Source organism: Alexandromys fortis, unplaced genomic scaffold (assembly GCF_014885135.2).
Source record: "Alexandromys fortis isolate MF-2015 unplaced genomic scaffold, M_Fortis_MF-2015_v1.1 scaffold_54, whole genome shotgun sequence".
Lineage (NCBI taxonomy): Eukaryota > Metazoa > Chordata > Mammalia > Rodentia > Cricetidae > Alexandromys > Alexandromys fortis.
In genome coordinates, this window is record NW_026067958.1 from 7,313,568 (window position 1) to 7,333,229 (window position 19,662).

The 19,662-nt window shown below is 43.7% G+C and overlaps 1 non-coding gene across 1 annotated transcript; it reads left to right on the top strand.

The window, feature by feature from the left end:
- The first annotated feature begins 5,319 nt into the window (after positions 1-5,319).
- LOC126507904 (U6 spliceosomal RNA) lies at positions 5,320-5,421 on the top strand. Its single transcript, XR_007593656.1, has one exon. It is a non-coding gene; the product is annotated as a U6 spliceosomal RNA (small nuclear RNA).
- Positions 5,422-19,662: the final 14,241 nt, after the last annotated feature.

Genomic DNA, 19,662 nt, shown 5'->3' on the forward strand with positions numbered 1-19,662 from the left:
CCTCAGGACCCAAAATGCCATCACCCATGACACTGGTGGATCAAAAACAAAGGCAGCTGTCTTCAGGGTCTGTGAGTGGCTGATGCATTGGAATATTTGGGAATGTCCGGAACTTTTGGGAGGCTGGCCATGCAGATGGGCCCCTCCTATCTGTCCGGAGCCCCTCTGCTTAGCTTCAGTGCTCAGCTGCAGTTTGCAGCGTCATCAGAAGACGAACGGTGTGAAGCAGATGGTGAGCATCATCAGTGTGCAGAGGTCGGCTTTTGCTATCCTGTACCAGAGGCAAATGTTTAAGCCAGGACTGAAAAGAACAGCCAAGTCCCTGGACACTGGCAGGGAGTGACTGAGGCAGTGCTGGAGACACAGCAGGACCGCAGAATACAGGAAACCATTTTACTCATGCTCCAGAGGCCTCCTTTCCAAAGGCCCACATAGAAAACATTGTTTCAACACCCTGGACACACCCACAGCCTCTCCAACTCATGAAGGACAGTTAAAGCTGCAAAGCTGCCACAAACGCTCCACAGTCCCTGGGACTTAATAAAATCCACTGCGGCAAAGCCTTGTAACTGATGCTTGGACTACTAAAGTCACCCCAGTTTCCTGAGTGGATTCCAGCTGTAAAGCCCCGGGCTCATGCCCAGGACATCTAAGACAGCTGATGCCCTCTATCAGTGTGGTTGCTGAGGTTGGAGCTCAGAGGACCCTGGGTCATGTAGATGCTATCACAGAAAGCTAAAAGGGCATTGTGGTTTGGGCTCAACAGGACACATGAGAGCCTGTGAGCGAGTCAGGATGGAGGCCAAGGCAGAAGCCAAGCAGACGTTGGCTTATAGAGCTTTTAAGTCTGTCATAAATAATGATGGCTTCGTCTACGTGGCCAGCCTCCCAAAAGTTCCAAGTCTCCAACGCGTCCCCAGAGCCTCTCCTTCCAAACTTCAGGAAGCATCCATTCCAAAAGGACTGAATTTGTCCTCTCTGAAGGCCTCGTGAGCGCAGTTCTTTCTTAGGAAGAGGCAGGAAACTAGGCGATCTCTAAGGACACTTTTAGAAAATTGAACACAGAACCTTTTATCAGGAAAAGCCGGGATGGTTTCAGCCCACAGCCCTCACATTCATCAGAGGCACTTCAGGGGGAGAAAATTAATGAGGATGCTAAGTGTATAATGACTTCTGGAGACCAGCAGGCTCCACTGGGTGGGTGTGGCTGGAGGCTTGCCCCGGAGCAATGAAGCTGTTGCCTGTGCTCTTGACCTCCCAGTTCAGGCTTCCAGGCAGAGAACTGAGGAGTCGGTGGGGACTTTCTTTTTCCTAGCAACTGGAAAAAACTAGTAGCTGAGACCTGTGGAAATGATACACTTGGGCTATTTGGAAAAAGCAAGAGACTTCTTGATTTCAATACTTCTTTGAAGTTAAAATGTAAAAATCCATAGAGCCGGCAAGAATTCGGGTCCAAATCACAAAACAGTTATTTTACAGAGGGTTCAGACACAATTAGCTCAGCCGCATGCTGCAGACGGACGCTGACAGCCAACTCCTGTCTGAGGGAGCTGGTGCTCTGTGCTTTCCAGAACAGGAACTTTACCGCTGTCACCCAGTCAGACAACTGCGAGTGTTTTGTTGGGGGATCCCTCCCCCCGAGCCCCAGAGAGTACCGATATAGGGGGTCATTGTTTTGATTCACAGCTGTATTCCTGGAGCCTGCTTGTCTGACATTAGGGCTGAGGTGAGTTTGTGCCTTGCCCTGAGATTCCATTCTACAAGCAGCGTCAAACACAGAGGCTGTGTGGTAATGCTCCTTTGTGGGCATGGAAACACCATGTGTGTGTCACTACTCAGGAGGCACAGGCTGAGAACTAACTCACTCCTAAGTTCACAAAGGATGCTGCAATGGTTTTAACCTTTTGTGGCCTTTCTATAACCTATGTATATCCACAAATAGAAGGAGATGGAGAGATGACAGCTTTAGCGAGAGCTGTGCTAATAGTATCAATCTAAGAGTTGATACTATTAAATGTTTGGAAAGAAGGAACCCGTGGGACTTAGTCAATGATCCAGAGAACTCGGGACTGCTTGGCAAATTGCAGCCAATGGAAGCAACACGGTTTTTGAATTTCTTGTTGCACAGTTTCTTCCGACATTGAGGAAAGGCACTCATATCCACTCGTGTTTGTAACATTGTGCACTCACAACAATTAGATTCTACGATATTTTTAGAAAGAAATCCTCACTAAGTCGGAAGGGGTTATACTGGGGTACCATCCAAAAGTCAAAGACAGAGACAAAAGAAGTCTAGAACCCACGGGCATCTGAAATGAGAACAAGAGGCCTGTGGAATTCTTCAGAGGGGAGACTAGAAAAGGGAGAAGTGCCACGGAGTCCAGGGAAGTGGCCTTCACTGAGGTATTGTCCTCCAAATAAAGGACCTTGAGTCTAACAGATGGCACCCTAGGTGCCTGAAGTCAACTCTTGTTTCTGGAGCTGGCTGACTCAGCCTGGCCTCTTTGGGCTTTGCTGGGGAGCTGGGCAGAGCCATTTGATGTTCATCTCTAATTACTTTTGTCTGTCTTCTTGGCATTAGAGGATAAACGGTTTATAATGCCCGAGTTCTTTGTGATGAGATCAAAGGCAAACCCTTGGGAGATGGCAGGAGAAGGCAAGGGACAGGGTGTTCCTGGGACTTCCTCTGCCCTGTGGCTGGGTTGGGCCTCTACAGCACAGTGATGTTCTCTGCCTTTATTCAGTAGCTGGGGCAGCAGCTTAGCTAGGGTTACCTTGCCAAGACTCAGGGAGGTGGCTCGGTCTACAGCCTGAGGATGCTGTTCACTTACTCACTCCAAAGGCAGGGACTTTGTATGTGGGAAGAAGACAGGATCTGTGGCGTTTCACCAGTAACAAAGTCCAGTGGCATTGTCTGAAGAGCCTGCTGATCCTTGCACTTGTGTTTGGCTCTTGCTGTATCCAGGGGCACAAGTGCAGGGCTGGCGTCCTTCAGTCATGGCGACAATCACTCTGAGCACCAAGAGTTGTTTTGCGCTCTCTGGGCAGGCTCTCCCTGCTCCTGACTGAGGTGCTGTGGGCATACACCAGCTCTTTTTGGCCTGAGTGTCCTGAAGCCATAGCTCCCAGAGCTTGTGGAGTCCTCCCAGTCGTAATGAGCTCAAGAGCTCAGGAGCACAGGTGAAGCTGGTGGCTTGCAGAAGGCTGGCACAATAGTCTGTGCCACCTAAAAGGAGTCACCTGGATACTATCAGTGAATTAAATTAAAACAGTCATGGTACCAGTCTTTGATCCCAGGGTCGGGGAGGCACAGACATGTAGATCTCTGTGACTTCCAGAGAGCCAGGGATGCATGGTGACACAGCCATAGCAGTAAGCTGGCTAAGCTGGCCTCCGAGAGAACAGAGGATCTCTGACTCTTTGGACGCCTGCAGCTTCCTTTTGGGGGAAATGGATGTGTAGCCAGAGATGTAATGAAGTTAAAAGAGTCACCTAGTTTCATTTCTGTTGCATGATAAAAAAAAATCCTACCAAAAAGCAACATAGAGGAGAAAGGGACTTATTTGCCTTAAAATTCCAGGTCACAGTCTGCCCGTCACAAGAAGTCAAGGCAGGAACACAAGCAGAAGTCACGTTGCATCCACAGTCAAAAGCAGAGAGGAACAAATACATGTTCCCAGCTTGCTACTTGCTCAGCAAGTCCTCTGTCTTCATAGAGTTAGGACCCTCCCAGGCAACAGCGCTGCCACAGCGGGCTCTAACTTCCTACATCAATTAATGCTGTCATTACTGGGACATCACCTAATAACAGAGCAATGCCCATAGGTTTGTAAAGGGCGCAGAGGCAAATCTCTCCAGAGGCAATTTCAGGAAACAGCATCTCCTTTATTGCTCATCAGCAACCACTTGTATGACATTATCCTATCGACTGTGATTAGTTTATAGGCTACCCTACCGACTGTGATTGGTTTCTGGGCTATCCTATCTCCTATGATTGGTTTACAGGCTACGCTATGGACTGCGATTGGTTTGTGGGCTACCCTATCTACTGTGATTGGTTTACGGGCTATCCTATAGCCTATGATTGGTTTACTGGCTACCCTATGGACTGCGATTGGTTTGCGGACTAACCTGAGATAGATGTTCTTCGTTAAAGCTCTGTTCCCAGGTGATAATAGGCTGTACCAAGTTGATGGGTCAAATCAAGCAATGTAATGAGCTACCAAAATGAGTGACTTAGAACAGTGTCTGATCGATAATAGGTGTTCAGTACATGAAATCAGCTTTGTCAATGCTGCTGAGCAGCTGCAATTCTTCATGACTTGTTTTCTTTCAAACGGTTTTGAAGAAGATCAAAATGGTCAGCAGTACACAGAGTTCAAATTGAATCCAAGAAAACGCTCTTAATCTACAGTGATGTACAAGAGGCGCTGCTATCATTCAACAAGTCAGTGGCAGTCCCGGATGTGCCAACATGTGCCTTTAAGAAGACAAAACGGTATCTCTTATTTGCTCGCTGCCTCTGTGAGGATACTGTGAGGGGAGTGAGGGGGTGTTTGTCTGCCTTAACCAGAGAACAATCTCATTTGACCCACAGAATTACAAAATATGCAAGAACGAATTTGTAAATCCTGCTTTTAAAAATATAAAAAGTCATTATTAAAGAGTGTTTTTTTTTTTGTTACTACAAGCTTGACTTTCCATAAGTTCTTATTGCCACAATATGGTAACAAGTAAAACACAAAAACTTGTAGGTATATGCTTCTAAAGACACAACAAAGCAAAAGAAAAAAAGGGGAAAAAGAAGACAAAAGCCAGCTGGATGTGGTGCCATATTCCTCTAATCTGACGCTTTGGGAGGCAGAGGTAGTTAGATCTCTGCGTCAACCAGGATGGCCTACAGTCACTCCATGCACCCACAGATTAGAGTCACAATCCTGTCCAGACAGAGTGGGAAATGGTGCTTCCCCCATCTAGAGACGACACCCTTACAAATCGCCCGAGTACTAGTTAGAGGAACCTCTCCTGACAGAATTCCATATAATGGATCACACAAACAACTCACAGGTAAACATAAAGACTTCTGATGAGGGGATCTCCTCCTGGGGTAGTCACCTCAATGTGTCCTCAGATGGCACAGAGACAGCTTGGCATCTCTTCCTCTTTGAGAAGAATACCAATCCTACTGTATCAGAACTGTTAACTCATAAACCCCATTGAACCTTAATTACTCTCTTAAAATGCCTTAAAATGCCTCCAATCCAGTGTCAGTCAGAGAAGGAAAGTAGGGCTTCAACACACGAAATGGAGAAGAGGGCTGCTCTCTTCGGCAGCACATATAATAAACTCGGAATGATACAAGGATTAGTATGGCCCCTGGGGAAGGATGGTGTGCACATTCATGAAACGCCCATTCCTCCCCCTGAGGCTGACTGCCAAAGTTCAGCAGTCAGAAGCTGTTTTTGGCTCACCTGATTAATATGCTCAATTAAAATGAAACAGCCTATGCTAACACAGGGTTTCCCCTATACTAATATAGCTTCCATTTGCTTACGAGCCACATCTACCTCCCCTATCTCCAGAGGCAGTCCTTTGACCCTCTGGGCAAATACCTCCTTCCCTCTTCCCTTTTCCCGTTCCTCTTCTCCCCAGCCCCTATCTCCTTTACTGCTGCATCCTAGCACAGACCTCGCCTTCTTCTACTCTTAAAAACTACACCTGCAGCTGGAGAGATGGCTCAGAGGTTAAGAGTGCTGCCTTCTCTTCGAGAGATCCTGAGTTCAAGTCCCAGCAACCACACTGTGGCTCACTGCCATCTACAATGAGATCTGGGTCCTCTTCTGGCCTGCAGGCACACAGGCATGCAGAATACTGCATATGTGACCAGAATTTGCACCTTCTGCTGTTTGCTGTCTGAGTCCAAAAGCAATCACTTTAACTTTCCTTCCCCATTTAATGCAGATCTCTCTGTGAAAACAAACAAAAGAAATGGAGAAGAGGGCTTGAATGCGTTCTTAGCAACATAGAAGAATCTTACAGAAGAATCTTATCTCATTGGTGGGAAATTGTTAAGAGTAGTCAGTCACAAATAATGAAATTAATAAATCCAGAAAGTTCAAAATGTTTTCAAAATCAATGTAAAAGTAATACAAATAGTTAAGGTTAAAAGTCATATAAGAATATAGAAATATAGGGGGGCAACAAGATAACAGTTATAATGCGTGAAGTAAAAATTACCTGGTGTGGGTTGGAGAAATGGCCCTATGGTCAAGGGCATGTATCAGAGTTTGGTTCCCAGCTCCCATATGGGCAGCTCACCAAGACCTGTATTCTACGTCAGAGGAGCCAATGCCCTTTTCTGGCCTTCATGAGCAACTGCATTTGCATGTATATATATGGCCCTTCAACATATATACATACAAATAACTAAACAATAAAAATAAATCTTTAAAAATATTTTAATTATCTGGTATAAACAACAGAAGAAAAAATATATCATATAGCACAGAGGTAAAGCAATCAAAAGTGACAAAAACAAATACAAATATTCTTAATTAATTAGCAGAACAACATATTAACACTATTCTATAGCTTAAAATGGCATAGAGGAAGGCAAGTTTTTAAGAAAAACCTGAGTTACACTTCTAGAGATGAAAGCTGCAGTGTGTGAGATGAAAGTACATGTGCTGTGGATGTCAGATTAGACGCAGTCAAAGGAAAGATAAGCAGACTTGAGAGCTCTCTGTATCTATTGTCTGTGAGTTGAAACATTCCTGCTTGAAATGAAAGGATGAGGGCGGCTCATAAGACTCCAGAACTACATGAAACATACAAGGCCCAAGAAGTGACTGAAACTTAGGAGGCTCAGAAAGTTCCTGACAGCTACAGTATCCACAAGGCCCCTGGCTCAGGTTATATATGCAATAAGAGTTTATGGGGAAAGGGCATTTGAACCAACCACTGACTGCACCTGCACAGGGATCCCAGGAGGGGCCATACTCTTTTGATGATGGAGCTGTCATTGAATTGAATATGCTTCTACACGGACCCCTCAATCATGCTTCTATAAATAACACCAACTAAATCAGGGCTTCACTAAGCTATGCTTGGGGGGAACTGTCTCTGGTCTTTCATCAGTGATCTACCTAGAGTGAATAGACATTTGTTTAGGCATCCCTGGTAAAAGTCACACAGGAGTATGCAACACAATTATTCCAAATGAAACTCAAAGAGAAAGGACAATCTAAATAATGAACAGGGCATCAGGAAGTGGAAAAGCTGAAAAACACAGCAGAAGGCCTTGTGATTGAGTTCTGTTAGATGAAGGAGAGGAGGGACAGAAGAAACTTTCAAAAAAATGATACTGAAGAATTTTTAAAATTGGATAGAAATTATAAATTCACAGATACAAGTCACTCAACAATCTCAAATCATTAAGAGAAGAAGTAGGAGGAAGAGAAAAGAAAGAAACCAAAAAACACACTATAACTAAATTGCATAAAGTCAAAAAGAATAGAATTGCGTAGAAATAAAAAGTTTGAAAAACAGTCAGAAAAAAGGAGGGGAGTCATCCGTGGAAAGCAGCAGTAAGGGTGGGCATGGATTTCAGTAGCAATACATCATGAGGGCTCACGCCAGTAACCCCAGTACTCTGTGGGCAGGGTGCGGAGATCAGAACTTCAGAAGTTCAAGATCATCTTCTCCTTCATAGCAAAGTCAAGGCCAGCCTGGGCCACATGAAATCCTTTCAACCCCTACTTGCTCTCCAAAAACCCCACAGTGGAGTGGAAGTAGAATATATACAAAAGGAAAATGGTGTCTTTGAATGGAGTTCCTCTTAACTGGTTTATCTGTAAAGGTTACACATTATGGTCCACAAACATACAATCAGGGATGAAGCATTAAAACAGCAATTACTAGTTGGGCAGCGGTGGTGCACATCTTTAATCCCAGCACTCAGGAGGCAGAGGCAGGCAGAGCTCTGTGAGTTTGAGACCTGCTAGTTCCAGGACAGCTAGGGCTGTTACACAGAGAAACCCTGTCTTAAACAAAACAAAACAAAACAAAACATCAACAACAAACAAAAACAAAACCCAACCAACCAACCAACCAACCAACAATAACAACAACCCAACAGTTCCAATACCTGTCTTGTTGATGAATGGGCCATTGGTCCCCAACAGCCATCATGGAGGACCGTAGTGCTTGGTCCATACTGATAAACTCTAGCTAGGGAAACTTCGCAAGCTCTAGCTCCTTGACTAGGTTTAAACATTGGAAACAGTTCTATGGCTCTGGGATCTGCTTCTAGAATCTTCTTCCAACCATCTGAAGCACTCTTTGTTTCTTACGATGAAAGTTAGCAAATGTTTGGAGCTGAATGATTTTACCAACTGGGATGGCTTTTCTCATCTTTGTCTTCTATCTGTTCCTTTTTGAACAAGCTGGCATTATTTCTTGGGAAAATCTTTCCCAAGAAATATGTGGGCCTTGGAGTAAATTTCCCTAGGGGTCACTTCATTAGACAAAACTTTTTATTTTTTGCCACAAAGAAGCCCTTCCATGTTTTGGGCTTCTGTTCACACAACTGGGAGCGGAATATTTAACTTTCCCCGGCCTTGTGGTTTGGTGGAGAGGCCCTTGTGGCACACCCTTTGTTACCTGAAGTGGCCCTTTTGTGGCTCCATACTCTGACTGTCTGGTCTTTCTGAGATTTTGGTAAAAGATTCATATTCATACTCCTGGCTTTCTCTTTGGAGCACTCTTCCAAGTTTTAGAGTCTGTCTCTGAAACTTAGCATACATTATTTTTTTTTATTTTTTTAAAAATTGTTTCTATTGAGGTATATATTTTTCTCTACTACTCTCTGGGTGTGAGTTTTCTAAGAACATTAAATCTTGGTTCTGTTGAGTTTAATATGTTTGTTCAAAAAAAGAGAGAGAAAGAGAAAGAAGAAAGGGATTGTTTTGTTTTGCTTGTTGTTTTTATTCCCCTCATCAGAAAATCTATCATAAGCAGCAAGAAAACTCTGGAGAAGTCACTGGGTGCTGGAGTCGTTACCAGCTGGGCGATTGAGTTTTAAGAGCCAGTTGCTCTCAGCATCTGCTGTTACCACAGCTCTTAACATTCAAGACTTCAGTTTCCTGGGATTTCAACTTCAGCTCAGTTCTGTCCTGAAGAATCCACATGGGACACAGTACCAATGGAAGCAGCTGAGAGTTTAACTAGAGCAAGGAAGGAAGCAAGGCAAAGAGAAGGCCAAAGGGACAACAGCCCTCTCTTCTGGCTTTCCCCTCCCTCCCTTGTGCATCCTGCACAGGGGCACCCCCTCGAGGTGGACATGCTTTTCTTCAAATCCCATTTTATCCAGAATTTAGACTGTTTACTAGATGCATATGATGCAAGAATAGTAGGGGTTTAGTAGATACATTTAGAAGATGAATAATTTAGGAGATGCATTAGACACAAGAATAATAGGGCTTAAGTGCAGCTAGAGTCGAAAAGTCTTCTAGAAAAATAGGCAACAACTCTCTCCACACTCTCTTCTTCATTAATTTCTGTTGTTATTGTTGTGTGTGTGGAGGAAAAAGGACACCTTTCAAAGTCACTTCCAGCCCCATCGTGGAATTCTGTAATTGAACTCGGATGGCCAGGTTTAGGCAGCAAATGCTTTTACCTGCTGAGCCTTCTGCAAGTGAATAGAAGAGATCAGGGTCCTGAATCATCTGAGGCACCTGTGTGCCTCAGCCAAGTAGGACTAGTTCTCAGAATCCAAGGTCAGTTCAACATCACCCACTCAAGCATGTGAGCTGCCATATTAATATTTTATTTAAGAAACATTAAGATCATCTCTGTAAGTTCACTGGATGGCTTCTCCTAGGAAAACTAGAAACAACAAAGAAATAAAATGTTTAATCTGTCAAAGTAAGACATGTAGGAGCGGAAGGGGTTTGTAGAGAGGAGGGAGACAGACAGGGATGGGCAGGGATGGGAGAGACGGGTGCCAGATTAACTAGAATGTATTAGAATATACATTAGAACAAAGTTAGAAAGATAAAAGTGTACAGAACACTGTATACTAAGATAATATTTTTCATTTACAGGAAATAATGTCAAATGAAGACATTCATCTAATGTTAGACTCCAGACCAGACTCCTGCCCAGGTCACAGTGCTCTCTTCAGCCCCTCGTCTCTCGCTGACACCCACCCCTGAGAGCATGTCTGAGACTCTAGTCACAGACGTCTAGTCTGACAGATGCCCAGGGGCCTTGATTTCTCACTGAGCGTGAAGCCCCTTCTGTGAGCCTTCCACCATGGAAAATGTTAGAGATTTTGCAACCTGAAGTGAAATATACAAAATGAAACCCTAGAGCTCCTAGAAAGAATACAGGCCAACAGAAAGGACAAAAGTAAAAAAAGATACCAAAAGCCATTGCGTATGCGGATATACGGCTAACTTCACATACACGGCACATGTGACAGTAAAAACATAGAAGAGTAAACATGGTAAGTTCATCGTGGTCAGTTTGAGTGCCTTGTCTGCCTCAGGAAAAGGGCTCTGACATTGTTAGTAAAGAATAAAATACTATGTGACAGTAGAGGGGATGTAAAGATGCTTGTTATAAGATCAGCCACAGAGATATAGTTCACAAGTCAATAGAAGAGCCCAAATAAAATACTAAAAAGCATCCAGTTTATCCAAAAAAAAAATAAACAGAAAAGTAGGACTAGAGGAACAAAAAGTTTATGGTGTAAATAGAAAACAAATGCCAAGATGGTGGGACTAATGCCAATGGAGTAGCAATCGCTTTAGCTGCCAGCGGTTTCTTCCTCCTCTTCCTCCCATTCTCTTTCTGTGCCCCCCTTCCCCCTTCTGTTTCATTTCTGTCATAGCCTCCTTAAATACAAGGCCCTTGGACAAAGCAGGACCAGGCAGTATGTGCCTCAGGGTCTTAACACTGAGTCAGTCTGAAATGAAATGGCTCAGCAGGAGTGAGCTTCATCCCGTCACCATGTTTCCTCTTCATCTGAAACAATTGGTTCTGTGTACAACATGCAGCCACCAAACTTCACTGAATATGGTCCAAGAAAGGCGTGAGTGTAAACGTGACTTTGGTCACTTCAATGACACTGTGAACACATCTCTCCCTCTGAAAATAGAAATTCCCCCTTATAAATATTCATGTGCTAATTACAACAAGAGCTTGACCATTATTTCAAGAAAAATTCTGAAAATAAGATTAATGAGGAATAAGTGGAGCAGAGAGAAGCATTCTTAGCTCCCGCCTCCTGGCCCAAACCTCATTCATCTCTCATCCCAGTGGCAATGTCACTTTAACACCTGTCTCCTCAGCAATGGTTCCTGCAGAAGTTTGTTCAGGCATTGTATTGAACTAATCTGCTGGTGTTCTAATGATCAGCCATCAGTTCAAAGTTAAATGACACAGCCCAAGGGTGGATTTCCCCTTTATAGGGTGATGGTTCTCTTCCAGTGGTGGCCTTGTTACCCATTTAGGATGATAGCACCAACAACAAATTTGTGTCAGCCAACTGGCTCTTCAGAAGAAAAGGCGATTCAGTCATATGATAGCTTAGTTTCTTCTCATATGCCTGTGATAAAAATGCTCCCACCAAAGGCCTTAGGGAGAAAAGGTTTCTCTGTATCCCAGAACAGCAGCAAGAGCTGGGGAAACTGATCGCTTCCCATCCATGCTCAGGAAGACAGCGATAGTATAGATAGTGTATGCGTCTTCTGAGTTTCTCTTCTCCCTTTACACAGTTCTAAACCCACAGTGGGGGCGGGGTTTCCACCTCAGTTAACATAATCAAGATTCCCTCTCCACACCACACCCACATTCTCGTAACCCCCCATGCCCAGAAGCCTAGCTTCCAGATAATTCTTGATTTTGTCATATTCACAGCGAACACTAAAACCTCACATGTGCCCTACACTTTTCCCAACATGAGAATGAATGCACACACAAATTTCTGTTAAAAAGAAAAAAGGAAAAGAAGTAAGGAGTAATCTTCTGCGTTTTTAGGTTAGCTTTATAAAGTACATGTAAGTTCTTTCTTCTAGATATATTTTTATTCCCTGTTTCAATTCTGGTTTAATTAAATCAGAAAACATAAGTTTTAAAATCTCATTGAGGACCTACTTTGATTTTGTGGGCTTTTTCTGGGGTTATTTACTATGTACGACTATACAACAAAAAAATGATTTGAACAGGAACCCTCTTCCTTCTCACACTCTCCCACTCAATGGGGTTTCCCAAGAGCAGTGGATTGCCTGAACTCGAGAGGAGCAACCAGAGTCAGAACCAGGGATGTGGCATGGGGTCCAGTCCCATAGCAACTGCCTTATCATCCTGGACATGCATCTGAACTGCTGTGGTCCCCAGTTTCCTTTCACATAACTCTGCCAGGATGAATTCCTATAGATGAGAACATTCTAAGAAAGCATTGACACAATCACTTCACATAGTGCCTTAATCTGAGATACCAGGATGCATTCTAACACTAGTTCCCTGCTCTTATACAGAAAAGGGACACCATAAAGGAGTGCAGTTAACTGGCTCCCAAGGCTCTCTGGCCTTTCCTTTCTGGGACGATGGAATAGCATATTTTAAAATACATAACATTTGGGGAGTGCACACATACAGCGTAGTGTCCTGCTTCTTGTGACGGAGTCATCTTTAGAAAGCTTAGACTCCCATCTGCTCCTTCAGCCCTTGTTCCCACTGTATGAGACTTCACAAAGCAGTTTCTTATTGTCTTGAAGAGCCTGCTGCAGTTCAGCATTGCCTACTGGGCAGGTGAATCCACTAATTTTGGAGTTCAATGAGCCAACAAGCTATCACACTAAACTACACCTTGCAAACTAGACTTCAGGACCTTGGTAAAGCGGAGATACAGGTGACTAGAGGTCATCTCTGAAACCACAGCACTCATAGGGGCTTTGTAAAGACTTTACAGATCTGAAAGACAACAGAACAGAGTGGCTAAAATTGCAGGTCCTGCTTCCGGTCTCAGCTGAACTTCAACCTCAGGGCTTCCTACTGTGTCTTCAGCTAAGTCATCTTAGAGCCTTTGTATGCTCATTGGTAGAATCATAAAATGAGACATGAGCAACCTTCTTGAATGACCAACGGATTGACGGGTTAGCACTTTCAGCATGTAGAGCAGTGTCTGACACATCGCAGGCACCCCACTCTTGGCTGGAACATACAATACCCATGTTGCAGATCAGGTGTGTGAATCCTTAGACCAGGCACTGGAGTTCCCAGGTTCTCATGCCTTTTTACAATGAATTGTACTGTAGTGATATTAGCAGCGGGCTGCTTCCCACCACCCGGCTAGCTTTACCCAAAATAATTACACAGAAACTGTATTCTTTTAAACACTGTCTGGCCCATTAGTTCCAGCCTCTTATTGGCTAGCTCTCACATCTTTGATTAACCCATTTCTAATAATCTGTGTAGCCCACGAGGTGGCTTACCAAGGAAGATCTTAACCTGTGGCTGTGTCAGGTGGGAGAATAATGGCGACTCCCTGACTCAGTTTCTTTCTCCCAGCATCCTGTTCTGTCTACTCTGCCTACCTAATTTTTTGTCCTATCAGAGGCCAATCAGTTTCTTTATTAATTAACCAATGAAACAACAGATAGAAAGATGACCCACCTCCATCATTTCCCCTTTTTCTGTTTAAACAAAAAAGAAAGGCTTTCACTTTAACATAGTAAAATTACATATAACAAAACAGTTATCAAGCAAGAATTACAGTTATAATATTTATATCTATTTTATCTTTTATCATAACTAAGGAAAACTACAACTATGTATCCATTCTTCAACTCCATCAAAGACTCCAGAAGGATATAATATTACCTAAGCAAACAAGAAGTCCGAAACTCTAGAAATGACAGAGACATCTCGCTGCCTGGACAGTCACCCAAAGTTCCTCTGTACAGTTGGGGCATCCATCTTCAGCCTACAGGCCCATAGTATCCAGCAGACTTTTCCATGAAGCAGGAAATTTCAAAGACAGTTCAGTCACTATCTGCTGTGCCCTGCAAAATATCTCGCAGACTCTCACCTTTAGGCAAGTTTATCAGTCCTCTCTCTGCAGGTTCTCTGTGTCCAGTTTATGCAACAGTCCAGGCAAGAGCAGTTTCTTGCCCAAATGGCTATCAAACTCCATAAGGAGCCTCTTCGATGCCCATCTTCCTCTTGAAGTAGCTGGTGCTGCCAGGAGCAGACGTGTCTCATTGTCATGAAAAGCCCTAAGTTATTAAAACATTTTAAATGCCATATTCTGCAGTCTTTGAAAGATATGAAGAATGCCTATCTGAAATATATCTCTATATGTCTAGAAAATCTAACTAACATGACTACAAGCTTGACTATTACTAATGCTTATCCATTAACAACCTATTTTTCCTAATTATACATTACATTTTTAAACGAACTACACAATCACAATACCTTAATCAAGATCAGAAATACATATACATAAAACAAAATTGACCTTAAAATCCATACCAATGCAAATTATTCATATATATATGTATATATATCATATCCCCCTTTAAATGTAAAAGAACATTTAAAAACAATATTTGGGAATATGGGCACTCTGTTGTAATAGGAGCTGCAAGGCTGCGTCCCCAGCACCCAGCCGCCCGCATGGCTAGATTATGCCCCAAAATAATTACAGGGAAACTATATTCTTTTAAACACTGCCTGGCCCATTAGTTCCAGCCTCTTATTGGCTAGCTCTTACATATTGATCTAACCCATTTTTAATAATCTGTGTAGCCCACGAGGTGGCTTACCAGGGAAGATTTTAACCTGCTTCTGTCTGGAGTGGGAGAATCATGGCGACTCCCTGATTCAGCTTCTTTCTCCCAGCATTCTGTTCTGTTTTCTCAGCCTACCTAAGGGTTGGCCTATCAAATGGGCCTAGGCAGTTTCTTTATTAATAAGAAATCACTCCCACATCATCGTACAAAGAAACACAGTCAGTTACAGGGGTGCAAATAGTTTACTACAAGAGAAATATAGAGGCCTGGCTCTGACAGGTCAAGACAGTAGAGAAGGCTGAGCTGTGGTCTGCAGTGATCTTTTATGGGTCATTAACATAGTATCTGCCTCTTTCAAGGTTTATAATGCAGGCTTATTTGTGAGTATGCTCACTCAGCTGAATGAAGCCCAGCTAGACCAAAGGATGCCAGCCTTTCATATACTAGTCTCTGGAATTTCCCCTCCTCTTCTGTTTTCCTGCCTCACCAACATCTAAAAGCATTAAGGAATTTGTACTACTGGGTCCGGAGAGATGACTCAGGCAGCAGAGTGCTTGCCTGTCAAGCAGGAGGACCTGAAACAGGTAGCAAATGACCAAAGATGATCTCGAATAAAACATGACTGCGTATAGACACCCAATGCTGTCCTCTGCCCCCACGTGTGTTCATGCAATACATACCTATACCCCACCAACAAATTTATAGCTATTATTGTAGTGTCTAATGCAGAAAAAATTACTGTTGCATAGTATAAGTGGGTGGGGAACATAGATATGCTGTTAGCGAATGAACCAAAATATTCCATGACAAGTTTGTTTTTCATTCATGCAAAGTCTAAAGATATGGAGCTATGCACCAGACTGATTATAACAACTTTCTTTTTTTTTAATATTTACTATTTATTATGTATACAGGCTCTGCCTACATGCCAGAAGAGGGCACCGTATCAAATCACAGATGGTTGTGAGTCACCATGTGGTTGCTGGGAATTGAACTCAGGACCTCTGGAAGAGCAATCAAATGCTCTTAACCTCTGAGCCATCTCTCCAGCCCTCTAGCAACTTTCTTAATGATGACCTTAAAGTGGAAAATATTCAGACATTTTTCTGTCGAAAAATGGCCAAATAAACTATGTCATTATCATATCCTGTAATTAAAAAGTAGTGAATGGCTGATGTAGGTAACAACCCAGATGGATTTCCAGAGAGTTACACTGAACTAAAATATGACAATTTAAAAGAGCATGTCAGATGGGCCCAGATTGAGGCTTTTGAAATGGTAGTATAGAAATGAGGGATGGATGAACGGATGGATGATAGGCAGGGGTGAAAGGAAAGCAGTGCAGCTAGGAAGGCCGTAGGCGGGGCCTGCCTGGCAATGGGCGCAAATCCCAGTGTCAACCATGGCAGCTTCTGTTTGTGCGGCTGAGCTCTAGGAGGTTGTCATTCAAATGTCTTTAAAACTGGGAAGACCAACTCCTGTGGATCTCTATGTATTTGTTTGCTTGTTAGTTTTACAATTGCATGTCCACATATATCTAGAAATAGAACTAGTGAAAAAAATCCCCAGATGTGATTTCTAAAACATAAGGTTATGTGGAAAACCTAACATATGTTTAAACTCCCATTTTATTTTTAAATATTTGTCTTTTATTTATATTTCCATGTCTGTGTGTGTATCCATATGCTGCCTTGTGTGTAGGTGCCCAAGGAGTCCGGATGGGGGAGGGAAGTCCCTCTGAGTTGGAGTTATAGGCACCCGCAAGTCTGTAGCTGAACTCGAGTCCTCTGGATGAACAGCAATGGGTCTCAGCCTCTGTCCAGCCCACCCCACCCTACCCCCAACTCGACTTTCTAAAGGAACTTCTCTTACTGAAAATCTTACCTTCCATGGGAACTACGTGGATTGGCACAGGGCTTCATTAACATCCTTCATCAGCCCCCATCACCTAAGGTCCTCAGAGACTTCCCAAAGTCCAGCAAGGGTCCACTGCCAGCCTCTGAGAAGAGGAGAGGAAGGCTGGGTACCTATTGCACCCAGTGATGCAATAATGGACAGGCCTTCCCACTGGAGAGTTCTGTTGTTCCCAGAATGCCATGTGTCATGGTGTGCATGTCAGGAGGATTGGGACTAAAGTATCAAGACCAGTATATAAAGGAAGGAAGCTTGCAGAGAAAGCCTGGAAACCTGGCGCTGTGTTTAAGAAGTGGAGTATGTGTACGTTGGGGCATGTGTTCTAATGGGGAGGGGCGGGCTTTGAAATACAAACAAGAGAGGCAGAGGCTGGACTATAATAAGGTCATATAAAGAGCTATCTGCCACATGGCTGGACACTTTGGGGCTCTTCCCTCAGCTCCCTGGCTCTTGTCCACTCTCCGGAGTCTGTTTCCTTTGTTAACTGGTTGGTTCCCTTTTGTTCTCACCATGAGTCCCTGGTGCAGTCCTTTGCCCTGGGTGTTCTCTCAACTCAGACCCAGCTCAGCATCCCTCAGCACGTTGCCCTGATGCGCTGGCCTTTCTCTCTGTTTCTCTGACCTCTTAATCCACTTCTGGCTACTGTTGTGATTTTTCTACTTGTCTGTACTATATCCTCTCAAACTCTAATAAAACTCCCCAACTTCCTTTCTGAATCTGCTTTTAAATTTTTATTTTTTCATTTTTAACTTTTATTGAAAATAGATTCTTTTCTTATGCAATATATCTTGACCATAGGCCCTCTTTAAATTCTTTTCTTAACGAGACAAGGAACACAAACACAGCAGCTCAGTTGTCCCAAGATCTGGCATGTGGAGGTGAACTGAGGAAACTCCGGCCAGCTGGCTGCCAGTGTTGGCTTGCTTCTCTTCCACAGGCGTCCTTTCAGGTGGCTGAAGTCCTTCTAGAGAACACCATCTCTGTCGTGACCATCCTTGATGTCATATAACCACATTCTTCTACTTATTTCACATTATTATTATTATTACTATTATTATTATTAGGACAGGGCCTTGCTACATAGCCCAGAATGGCCTTAAATTTGTGAGCCTCTTATTTCAACCTCTTGAGGAACTAGAATTGATGTTATTTACCACAATGCCTGGCTACTTCCTTAAAGAGTAATTATCCAAAAAAATACGGTGTTACTTCATGTCCAGAGCAGAGCAAGAACACAGCAGGGAGCAACACAGGCTCCCGTGCCGCCCCCACCATCTTACCATCTTCCTCATCTTCACTGTGCACCTCATATTGTTTAGGATCTTCTGTGCACAGAGCATTATGTGTGGTGTCCTTTGACCTTTTACAGTCAGCACTGTCTGTATAGATGGAAAGACTTTTGCTTGGGTATTGTAGAATATTATTTTAAGGTGTGTTAGAGCCTAGCGGCAGGCACTGTCAGAAGTCCTGGTTGTGCCTAGCTAATGAGGGGTGACCATGCGATGTCAGCAGGTTGGAACATATGGGTGCTGGGAGAGTATATAAGCTTTCCCCAGTTGTTAAATAAATGAGTCTGTCCTATTCCTTTTGCCAGATTGCCAGCGTCAGTGTTCACTGACATTGTGCCTTCTCACCCCCTCCCCCAAGGAAGAGTTTAGGGCTTGCTCCACCCAGAAAGGTTAAGGGGGTTCAGTTTCATGTGGGCACCATGAGTCTGCACCATTCCCTGATGTCTCCAGCTCTGTTAGCGGCCACAGGGCCACTGAACACCAAGGGGAAGTCTGAGATCACATCCCGGTACATGCTTGCTAAGGTACAAATTCTTGTTGCTCACAAACTACGTGGAGAGACATCCCTGTGACAGTCACTGCCCCTCCCCCTGCCACACATTCACCAGAATAAATGCTGCTTCCGACAACCGTTTCCATTGCCCCAGCCACGCCATTATCCTTCCTCGCCCTTCTCTTCCTGACAACTGTCTCTATCGCCCTGTCCACGCCATTATCCTTCCTCATCCTTTTCTTCCTGAGACAGCGACCCAAATAGTTTAGTGTTTTGGGAGGGGGGGTCATCCTGTATTAAATCTTCCACCAAATCCTCTGATATATCTTCTCTTACTATTTTTATTTAATACAAGAAAACACCAAGGTTTAGAGAGCTCATCTTTAGAGAGACCAAGAGGCAGAGTCTAAACCCAGGAACTTAGTTTTTATTCTATTGTGGTGATAAAACACTGACCAAAAACAACTCGTGGAGGAAAAGGGTTTATATCATCACCCAGGGAGGTCAGAGCAGGAACTGAAGGCAGGAATTGAAGCTGAAGCCATGGAGGTGAGCTGCTTACAACCCCACCCCGACAGGGTGGTGCAGGTTTGAGGGCGATCCTTCATCTCAGTTTTCTTCTTTACAGAACAGTTTTAACAATACCGGTGGGGCGCGCACCTTTAAAGACAGCCAAAGGCACTCACAGCTCAGGTTCAAGTCTTCACTTCCTTCGGTTTATGGACTGTTTCCTCCTTGGGTTTCTGGAAAGGTTAAAACTGGATGGATTCTGTTTCCCAAGCATGCTCCTGACTGTAAGTGGCTTTCAATCACGTCCCCTCTAACTAGTCTCCTTTCCAGACTAAACTGTCCTAATCTTGGAGATCTAGCTTCCTTTGGAGCTGGGATCACACGGACCAAAGTAGAAACAAGAACACGGTCTTCGGCATTTACAAGGAAACACACTGCAGTGTGCCCGTTCTCAGCAGAGCCTTTCCTGTGGAAAGACTGAAGAATTAAGGCAGGGAAGTTCAAAGACTCAGAGCCACAGAATCAAAACAAAATCCCTTAAAATTACATTGATGGGACTTCCAGATAAGCAGGTAATTCTTCGAGGTAATTTGGGGAGAATTCAGCAGTGTTTATTACAGGTTCACTTAGGCAAGCCAAACACGCAGTCCTAAAA